Genomic DNA, 9,501 nt, shown 5'->3' on the forward strand with positions numbered 1-9,501 from the left:
TGCTTCTGGGCTCCTTGAGGTTTTATAAGACCGTCACGGCTGACACAGCCCAGTATATTAAAAAGGGCTTCCTAGTTTCAGGGCCCAGGCTGGCTGGGGATGTGAAGCTGGGCAGGAGTTACCTGCTAATGCCTCTCGCCTCACCCTGCCTTCTACTCTTCTACCATTAGCCTCTGCCATGGTGATGTGTGCCATTTCCTACCACCAAAGTAATCATCTACTGGAAGCTCTGCCATCTCTAGAGTGAGAGAAGAGAAACTGGAAATCTCTAATTTCCAAGAGAAACTGGAAGTCTCTAATTTATTGAGAAATATCTCCAATATTTTTAGGTTGGAAACAGATTTAACTTTTTACATGCAGTGTAGCCACTGACTTGCCTGGAGGGTGGGTTCAGAATCCGGAGCTCAGATCACAATAGCCCAGCAATCCTTCCCATATGGATGAAGAAAGAAGTTCTATGCTTTCTCTCTCCTCTCTCTCTCTCTCTCTCTCTCTCTCTCTCTCCTGCTGATCAAAACAGAAAAAACAACATGACTGCTATTAATTTTTCAGTAACTCATTATGTCATAAAAGGCAGAGTAGAGCTAGCTGTGTATGTTCAAGGTGCCAGGGAGCACTGGTATCATCAATCTCTGAAATGGGAATCATAAAGGCCTTGCCTTACAGACTTAACAAGGTTGCTGCAAAGGTCAAATAGTTAAGAAGTGCTAAAGAGCTCTCAATATGTAAACATACTGTACAAAATTTGGACAGTATCTGGTGGAAGAAAAGAACAGACAGAGGGCATGGGAATAGCCCATCAATGCCTTCCTGTCCTGGCTGCAGAGACTGGCATTGGCTGGAGCCACTCTTACTTTCTTCATACTTAAAATTACTTGTGACAGCGAACACCACCAGCCCATGTAGCTGGACAGGAAAAGGACATTCCCTTTCCATGTCACATGACTTTTAAAGAATTGTACATAAATAGACACAGATCGATCACAGGTTGCATTACCCAGAAAGCACAGAATAGTTATATAGAGCAACATCATGCTTTGTGGAGGAGGACGTTAATCATAGTGAATGTTCTTAGCTCTCTTAGGAAGGTTGGCTAGCCAGAGTTTGTCCATTCTAGGGTGGAGTACATAGGCACAGAGATATGGCCTTGAACCCACCGTTTAGCTCTCCAGGGCTCACTCAGGGAAACAAAATGGAGCTGAAGAGATGATGAAAAGAGAATCTGAGTATCATAAGCACAGACACTTTGTGTTTTCCTGTTCTTTGTTGTTCTGCTAACATTATTTATTCATGATAGCAGGTAATTAGACTGTGTCCTTCAGGGCCAGCTCAACAGATGTGAAGTGAGGAAAATGTGTGTGTGAGTGCATGTGTGTGTGCAAATGTGCCTAAAATATGTATGTATTTTAGGGGCATATAAAAGCTTCACAAATCACATCAAGAATACTTTATATGTTTTGCAAAGCTTTAAAAACTTTAAGGCACTTTCTTGTGTGTTCTTTCATCAATTATGCATTTTGATGAACATCGTAAGTCTATGGGGTTGGGCAAGGGGTCACACAGGTATTCTGAGGTCCCATAACCCCTGGCTAATGGAGTTAAGTCTTGAAATGGCCATGAGCCCCAAGGACTCATTCTTGTGCCACTTCGCCTCCCGACCCATTGCAGCCCTACACCTCCTCCTGAATGCATGGGCATTGTGCTCTAAGAAGGGCTGCTGAGGATGGGACAGCATCTCAGAGGCTGTAAGGATGAACAGGGCAGTTTGGAGGAAGTGCGACATCAGCAGAGGCACATGGAATGTCGCATAGAACAAGTGCCCAGAACTGTGCAGGTAGCCGGGGCCAGCATCACCTCTTGCAAGGACTGACATGAACAGCTTGGAATGGGCCGATTGTGCAAAAGCATGCTTCATGCAAACCAGGTCAGCTGGAGCCACCTTCCACCCTCCTCTTCACTTTACCCCTTCCACAAGCATGCCCAGACAAACATGGACATACTCACAGATACACACACATGCAAACACTGTCAGGTCCAGTGTCCTCCCAAAGACTCACCCGGTGTGGACAGCTGGCTGGCTCTCAGGAGGGAGAGTCAGAATAGAACAGAACAGATGCTAGCCACAGGAAAATGTGGAAGGAGAAATACAGAAGGACATGCCCAGCCAAAGAGGGAGGAGGAAAGAAATTTAGAAACTGCAGTAGCAATCATAAAGTGGTGGCTGAATTTGGGTTTTATGCTAGCTTACCACCAGAGATCTCAGAGAGCTTTACCAGTATCAATTAAGAGGGCTATCACTCCCATTTTGGCCAGATCCATCTAACCAGAGGGAATGAATAATCCTGATGGGGAAAGCTCCCAGGGTCCTTGCTCTGAGCCCTCTCCTTTAGGTTAGTTCAAGTGACTGAGAGTCCAGCCTGCATGTTGACACCCCAAGCATCCCTACCCTGGGAACCCTCAGGACTCCAAGCTGTAGAACTTTCCCTTCCATCAATAATTAATCCCACGTCACAGGAAGGGGAGATCTCTAGTCAAGGGCTTTGTCTGCAGCCCCATCTTGCTAAACATATCTAACAATTTTTATAAAACAAAACCAACACTGTTATCAAATTTACAAGTACCAAAAACTTGGGGAGATGGCTCACACCTTGGATGATAGAATTGTACCCAAAAAAAGCTTTTTAAAAACTGGAATAATGGACCTCAAAAATAACATAATAAAATTTTAAAAGAATTAATACAAAATGCTAAAGTTGGGTTCAGAATGTCAATGTCACTGGTACCTGACACAAGACACCAACAATAGCAATCTCTATGGAAAGGGTCTTGAGTGTTAAGTTGAATCCAATGTTTATAGAAAAATTTCCAAGAAAGCTAATGCAACCAAAGTCACATTTGTAGACATATATGGTCATGCAAAGAAAATTATTACCAAAGGTGACATTGGAAGTCATCTGACCCACCTTTATTACATGATGGAATTGAAGTCTTCAGAGGTTACATAGAAGAGTAGATAGGATGGATATAAAATGGATTCCATCTTGGGTACCAATGCTAATCAATGGGAAGTCACTGCCTGGAGACCTGATTTTGAGACGAATTCTGAATCCTTGTCTGGGTTCAGCAGAAAGAAGGATTGTGATGCTTGAGTGATTTTGCCATGATCTGGAGAGGGAGCCCAAGGGTTACTGATGCAGACAATGCTGGGCCCCACCCCCTCAGTCCTAAGAAGCCCACCATTCCGGTGTGTTCTGCATTGGGTCCTGCTATGGCACCTGCCGAACACCCACTGGGAGTGTTCTCTATACTCTGTCCCAGAAGACTCTGGGAGTCTTCCAAGATGCCAGCAAGATCAAGTCTTAGTCGCCCAAGTTAACCAGTAACCTGTTTAATAGTATTCCTTTCCTGTCTGTCTCAACTCACCCTCCCCTTTAAGTCCTGCCTGAAATCATATCCCCAATAAACAAGCTGCACTCAAATCCTTATCTCAGATCTGCTTCTAAGGAGCTGATCTAAGACAGCCACATAGTCACCATCCTGATGGAGCCAAGGAAGTAAGATTTACCCCAGCACCAGTCCACTGACTCTGCAGGGTAGAGTGTTGAGGACCAGATCCCTGAGAGACTAGGACACAACCTAAGGACAGAGACCAGGACTGTGAAGTGTCTGGTGTCTCTGCCAGTAAGGCAAGGGTCAGATAAGAGAGGGTGTTGAGTTTGGAAAAAGAGAGGCAGACCTTTAATGACACAAAGGTCATTTAGCACTGAGGTTATAAACACTGACTTTGGTTTCACATTTCTTGGTGTACAGGTCAGTCCTACCACATCCTAGCTATGTGATCTTAGATAAAAAATTTTTTTTAATTTGTTTAAGCTCTCCTATAAACTTTAATATCTTTATACTTTAAGCTTTAATATCTCACTACCTTCCTCTGGCCCCTTCTGCCAGCCCTCTCCCTGACTTCCCTTCCAAGGCCCTATTTTGCTTAAAATCCCCTGGGACTCCTTTGTTTTCCTTCCTTATAAGCATATTTCTTGCAAATACTAATCTCAAGGGGCTAATTTGTGCCATCTGGAAACAGCACTTCCGTCCTCCCCAGCGCTCCACTTCGAAGATGTGTTCGCAAGAAGCCCCAGGCAGGAAACACGGCAGCACGGTTCCAGGGGAACATATGGTGGAGGGAAGCCACCCACGGGGCTCCCGGAGAGGAGCTGAAAGAGGACTTCCTTTCTCCACTGATCTAGTTGTGAACAAAAGGTTCATGAACAACTCGTGGGGCAGGCTTCAACGATACTAGTATCAGGCTATCACCTCAGTGTGAGACCGTGCCCATTGAGACTGGGCAGCAACAAGAAGTCACCTCCCTTCCTTACTGTCCATGCAATTTGCCTTATCGCCTCCTACCAGCACCACTGCAAGACCATCATGTCATGGATCCTGTAGAGAGATTCCACACATGATAAACTGCTGCTTCATCAGAAATATCTAAAATATGAAAATAAATTGGCTTCGAATCACACGCAAAATACTCCCAAATATCAAAATTAACAAAGGATTATTCATATAACACTATGTCGATTCCATTATACATTTATTGCTCACAAAAATATACTGTGTTTGAAAATAATTTGCAGGTTAGAACTTCAAACTTAACAAGTTCCTGAGTAAGCCCAATGATGCTGGACAAAACACAGCCAATCACCAACTAAAGGCATTACTTCTAGTCAGCCATTCTTCCAGTCAGCAAGCACTGATTAATGGTTTGCACGCCAGGCATTGTTTTAGGTACTGGAGATTCAATCTTGAACAACAAAAGCAAACAAACAAACAAACTCCTCTCCTTTGTGAAGAAATTCTTTCAAACATAAAATAACATTCAGTGTGGGGTATAGTTGCTGAACGATGTGGGTGAAGTCTATTTTGAGTCAGAGTGTCTGAGCCTACAGCCGTCTGGACATAACAGCCCTGAGCACTGCGTTGGCCAACTTGTACATCATTAGCTCATAACTAAGGAGACCTGGTGAAGAATGAAGATGCAAGCCTGGATGTTTCGTCAACCAGATGGCCCCTGCAGTGTTGCAGGAAGAGTGAGACATACAGACACCTCAGAGCAGATGAAAGACCTCATCGGGAGGCAGGACTGAACTTGAACGAAGCCCAAGCCTTTTCCTGAAAGTCTTGCCACCCTACTCACCTCCCATGGTAGTATCTTCACCAAGGAGTTTAGGGTTTGGGGGTAGCTCATATTATTGTCCTGGTGGTAAAAGGCAGAAAGATCCTAATCCTGGTCAAGGGGTAGTGGAGATTTTTTCAAAAGGACATAATTTATATTACTTAAGATAGAGGAGAGTGGCCCTATTTCTGAAGAAAGAGGGCAGATTTCAAAAAGGAGGCATCCTCCAAAACACGTAGCTTCTTTATCTGCTTAGATGTCAGGAATAGTTGTATTCAGCATCCAGGATAGCTTTTAGCTGTGACTGCCATTCGATTTCCCTAACCCTATGCTCACACACGCACAGACTTGCACAGGTGAGGTCACAGGGCTTACAGAATGCAGTAAAGGAAAATGGGTCCCCTCCTTCATCACACCATATGGAGTTGCTCTCTACACTGAGTTTGGTGCTCTCTACACTGAGTTTTGGTGATGTCTTTACATTTGAGAACAGAGTAGGCTTTTCCAGTTTTTTGAGTCTATCTTCAGGTTATTCAGAAGTGTTTTCAAGTGAGGTTATTCCTCACATGGGTACTAGGCATTTCTTGTTAAAATGCACCTAAGTATTTTATTTCCTATTATTATAGATGAAGTTTTTAAATTATATCTTCTAATTGATGTCCTATTCCTAGTCTATTCTAGTCTAATTTCTGTGTATCCCAGTTCTGTGTATGAAGACTATTATGTTCCTGTATGCTAAACTGTTGCTAATACACCAAACACAATGTGAAGTAGTAGTGACTTTAGTGCTCTTGACTTTAGCAGGAATGTCCATGTTTCCTCATCTAATAAGATGCCAGTTTGGAGACTGAGATATTGAGATACTCGTATACTTTTTATGTGTAGGGAGTATCTGACTCCTTTTTATTCCATGTTTTATAATCATAAGTTTTATGTATGAATTTTGTCAAATGCCTTTTAAACATCTATGGAAAAGGTCATATGATTTTTCCCCCTAAGATCTAGTAATATGTTGAATTAAATTAATGGATTTAAAGATACTTACCCATCTTTTCATTCCTGGAGTAAGCCCTACCCGGTCATAATGTATTATTATATATTCTTGAAACTATTCCACATTGTTTATTTTTTGAGGACAAACATGAAGAAGGGTTTTACTATGTGAACTTATCCATAACACTAAAATTAATAAAAAGATAAAAGAATTAAATGATAATTCAAAATATTTTTTCTCCCTTTACATGTTAGTTCTTTATCGTTTTCCAAAAATTACTTCTAGTAACTCTTGGAAAATTGCAGCCAGCCTCTTGAGTAACCTAGAATGTAAATTATATTGGGTCTTGCATATTTGAGCATATTCAATGAATTTGAAAAATTTTTAACAATATTCTTTCTCGGGATGCCTGGGGGATCAGTCAGTTAAGCGTCTGCCTTCAGCTCAGGTCATGATCTCAGGTTTCTTGGGATCGAGCCCCAAGTTGGGCTCCCTGCTCAGCGAAGAGCCTAACTTCTCCCTCTTCCTCTGATGCTCCTCCTGTTTGTGCTCACTCTCTCTTTCTCTCTTTGTCAAATAAATAAATAAAATCTTAAAGAAGAAAAAAAAAAAGAAGAAGAAAGTGATCAAGAGGCACTTGGCTGGCCCAGTCAGAAGAACATGTGACTACTGATCTCAGGGTCATATGTTTGAGCCCTATGTTGGGCATAGATATTACTTAAATAAATAAATACTTAAAAAAGGGTGATCAACCCTTTCCCTATCACTACCCACATTCTAGAAATGCCCACCTATCCAGGCTTTAAGATCCTATTCAGGAGCATCTGGGTGGCTCAGTGGTTGTGCGTCTGCCTTTCACTCAGGTCTCAGGGTCCTGGGATTAAGTCCCACATCAATCTCCCCACAAGGAGCCTGCTTCTCCCTCTACCAATGTGTGTGCCTCTCTCTGTGTGTCTCTCAGGAGTAAATAAATAAAATGTTAAAAAATATATATCCTATTCAGGTCCTGACTCCTCCTTGATGTTCACACTCCAGCTCACACCCTCTCCTGTGAAACCACATGGTCAGTACGACTCAGTGTTGCCATGGACTATTCCCACCTGTAACAATCTGGCCTGTCGAACAAATTCTAAGTGCCTGTCTTACTTTGTTCAGCTTGCTATAATAACAAGAACACAGATTGGGCAGCTTAAACAACAAATATTTGTTTTTCATAGTTTCAGCAGTTAAAAAGGAAGAAGAAGAAAAAGGTGATCAAAATGGGAAATATACTCTAAGTCAAAAAAAGAAGTGACTAACCAGGTGAGATTGGTATTCACACATGGTATAGAAATTGGATCTGAAGACAATTCCAGAAGGGTAATTAAGTTCACTAAAGTAAGATTATCATCTCCTTGAAACCTTATCTTTTAAAGAACAATAGTCACTTTTATGGGTAAGTTTTGCTATATTGGCTGTTATATAATCCATTAATTTTTAATCATGCTTTGAAGTATTCTGCTCAGATCTCCCTTCTGTGCTGGAGAACATATGGTCTGTCAACCAGGGGAAGAAAAGTATTTCCTACCACCACCATTGCTGCCACTTTTCCTTCTACTCCTCAAACCCCATGCACAGCAAAAAGTGAACTGGCCAGCAAATTCTTTTATTTTCTGTGATTATTATCTTTAGACTCAACAACACCAGACAAAAATCCAACCATCACTTGCACCTTGGGAAGGGATTTACCTGATTTGTATTTGATATTGGTATCCAGGCTCCCTAGACAAGGAAGAGGGCTGGGGAACAGAGTTGGCATCATTACAGGCAGATAGGCTATCAAATATCTACAAATGTGGAGCATCAAAGAGGTCTGATTGCAACCAAGGACTGAGTACCTAGGTTGAGGAACTGAAGTGCCAAAAAGGAGAGAAAATAACGTAGAAGTGAGAAGGGGAACCCCAAATATAAACTTTGAGGAAGTTGTAATCTTGTGGAATATGAGCTCTGCTGTCAGGTACCCATTCAACTATTTACCAGTTGATAGTGGGGCACTCATCAGCCCCCATCAGCCCCTACTGTGTCAAGGATCACCTAAGAAAATTTGGTCATGAAAATCACAAAGTGTTGATGTATTAGTTCTGTGTCTACCAATGTATCATACAACAAGAAGAGAAACAGATTTGCCTGTGCATTAGCTGAAAGTTGCTTATGATTTTAATCATAAGACAACAGGAAAAGAGAAGAAAGGTGTTTTCTGTTAACATGGCTCTTTTTGGATATCTGGATAGAGGGAATCCAATATATTTCTTTATATGTAATGACCCAAAAGTTTAAATTTCCTCATCTGCAGAAGAGGGGTAATAGTAACCACCCTTCAGGGTTATTAGGATTAAGTGATTTACGTAAATCATTGGGAGGTCACTGACTTTAAGTTCCCTGCCATCTACCACAGGGTGTGTTTCTGCTGTTCCTCGCATCGAAACTCCTTCCAAATGTTGTTGATTTTGCAGTCTCCCATTGACTTCCTCTCCTTTTCTCCTCTTGGACTTCTGTCTCTTTAAATATTTCTCCATTGCTACTCGGGTTTACATAATTCTACAGCCTTAAAAATCATCTATATGTTAATACTCAGTCCAATTTAAGCTCCTACTGCCTTCCCAGCATCTCCATTTGTATGTCTAATAATCATTGCAACTCAACACAGACAAACTACTGATAGCCTATCCCCATCCCAACACACACTCCTCTCTTCTCCAAGGTCCTCCCTGTATCAACAAATGATGTTACCACCTGTGTGGGTCTGAAACCTTGAGCTCATATTTGATTGGTTTTCTTCCTTCGCACTCTTGACAAGTGAGCATAAGTTAGATAAATGGAGACCAGCATTCAAGGCTAAGAGCACAGCCATGAGCAAAGGCCCATATGCAAATAGATGGAAGGGGCTCCTGGGCAGCACAGTCAGTTAAGCATCTGACTGACTCTTGGTTTCTGCTCAAGTCATGATCTTAGGGTGGTAAGACTGAGCCCCACATCAGGCTCCACACTCAGAGGGGTCTGCTTAAGATTCATTCTCCCTTTCCCTCTGCCCTTGCCACTTGTGCTCCCTCTTAAATAAATAAATCTTAAAAAAAAAAAAAAAGAAAATAGATAGAAAGTTGAGAAATGGTAAATGACCTAGAACATTTAGAAAGAGATCATTCACAATGAGTCTGGAAGGATAGTTTGGTTACAGACAATGATCATCTTTGATGAAAACTTTATTGTTTAGGCAACAGCAAATCACTGAAGGGTCTTGAGCCTGACCTGACCATTGGTTAAGGAAAATAACTTTGACCATGAATTTATTTTTTTT

The sequence above is a fragment of the Canis aureus genome, chromosome 4 (assembly GCF_053574225.1).
Source record: "Canis aureus isolate CA01 chromosome 4, VMU_Caureus_v.1.0, whole genome shotgun sequence".
Lineage (NCBI taxonomy): Eukaryota > Metazoa > Chordata > Mammalia > Carnivora > Canidae > Canis > Canis aureus.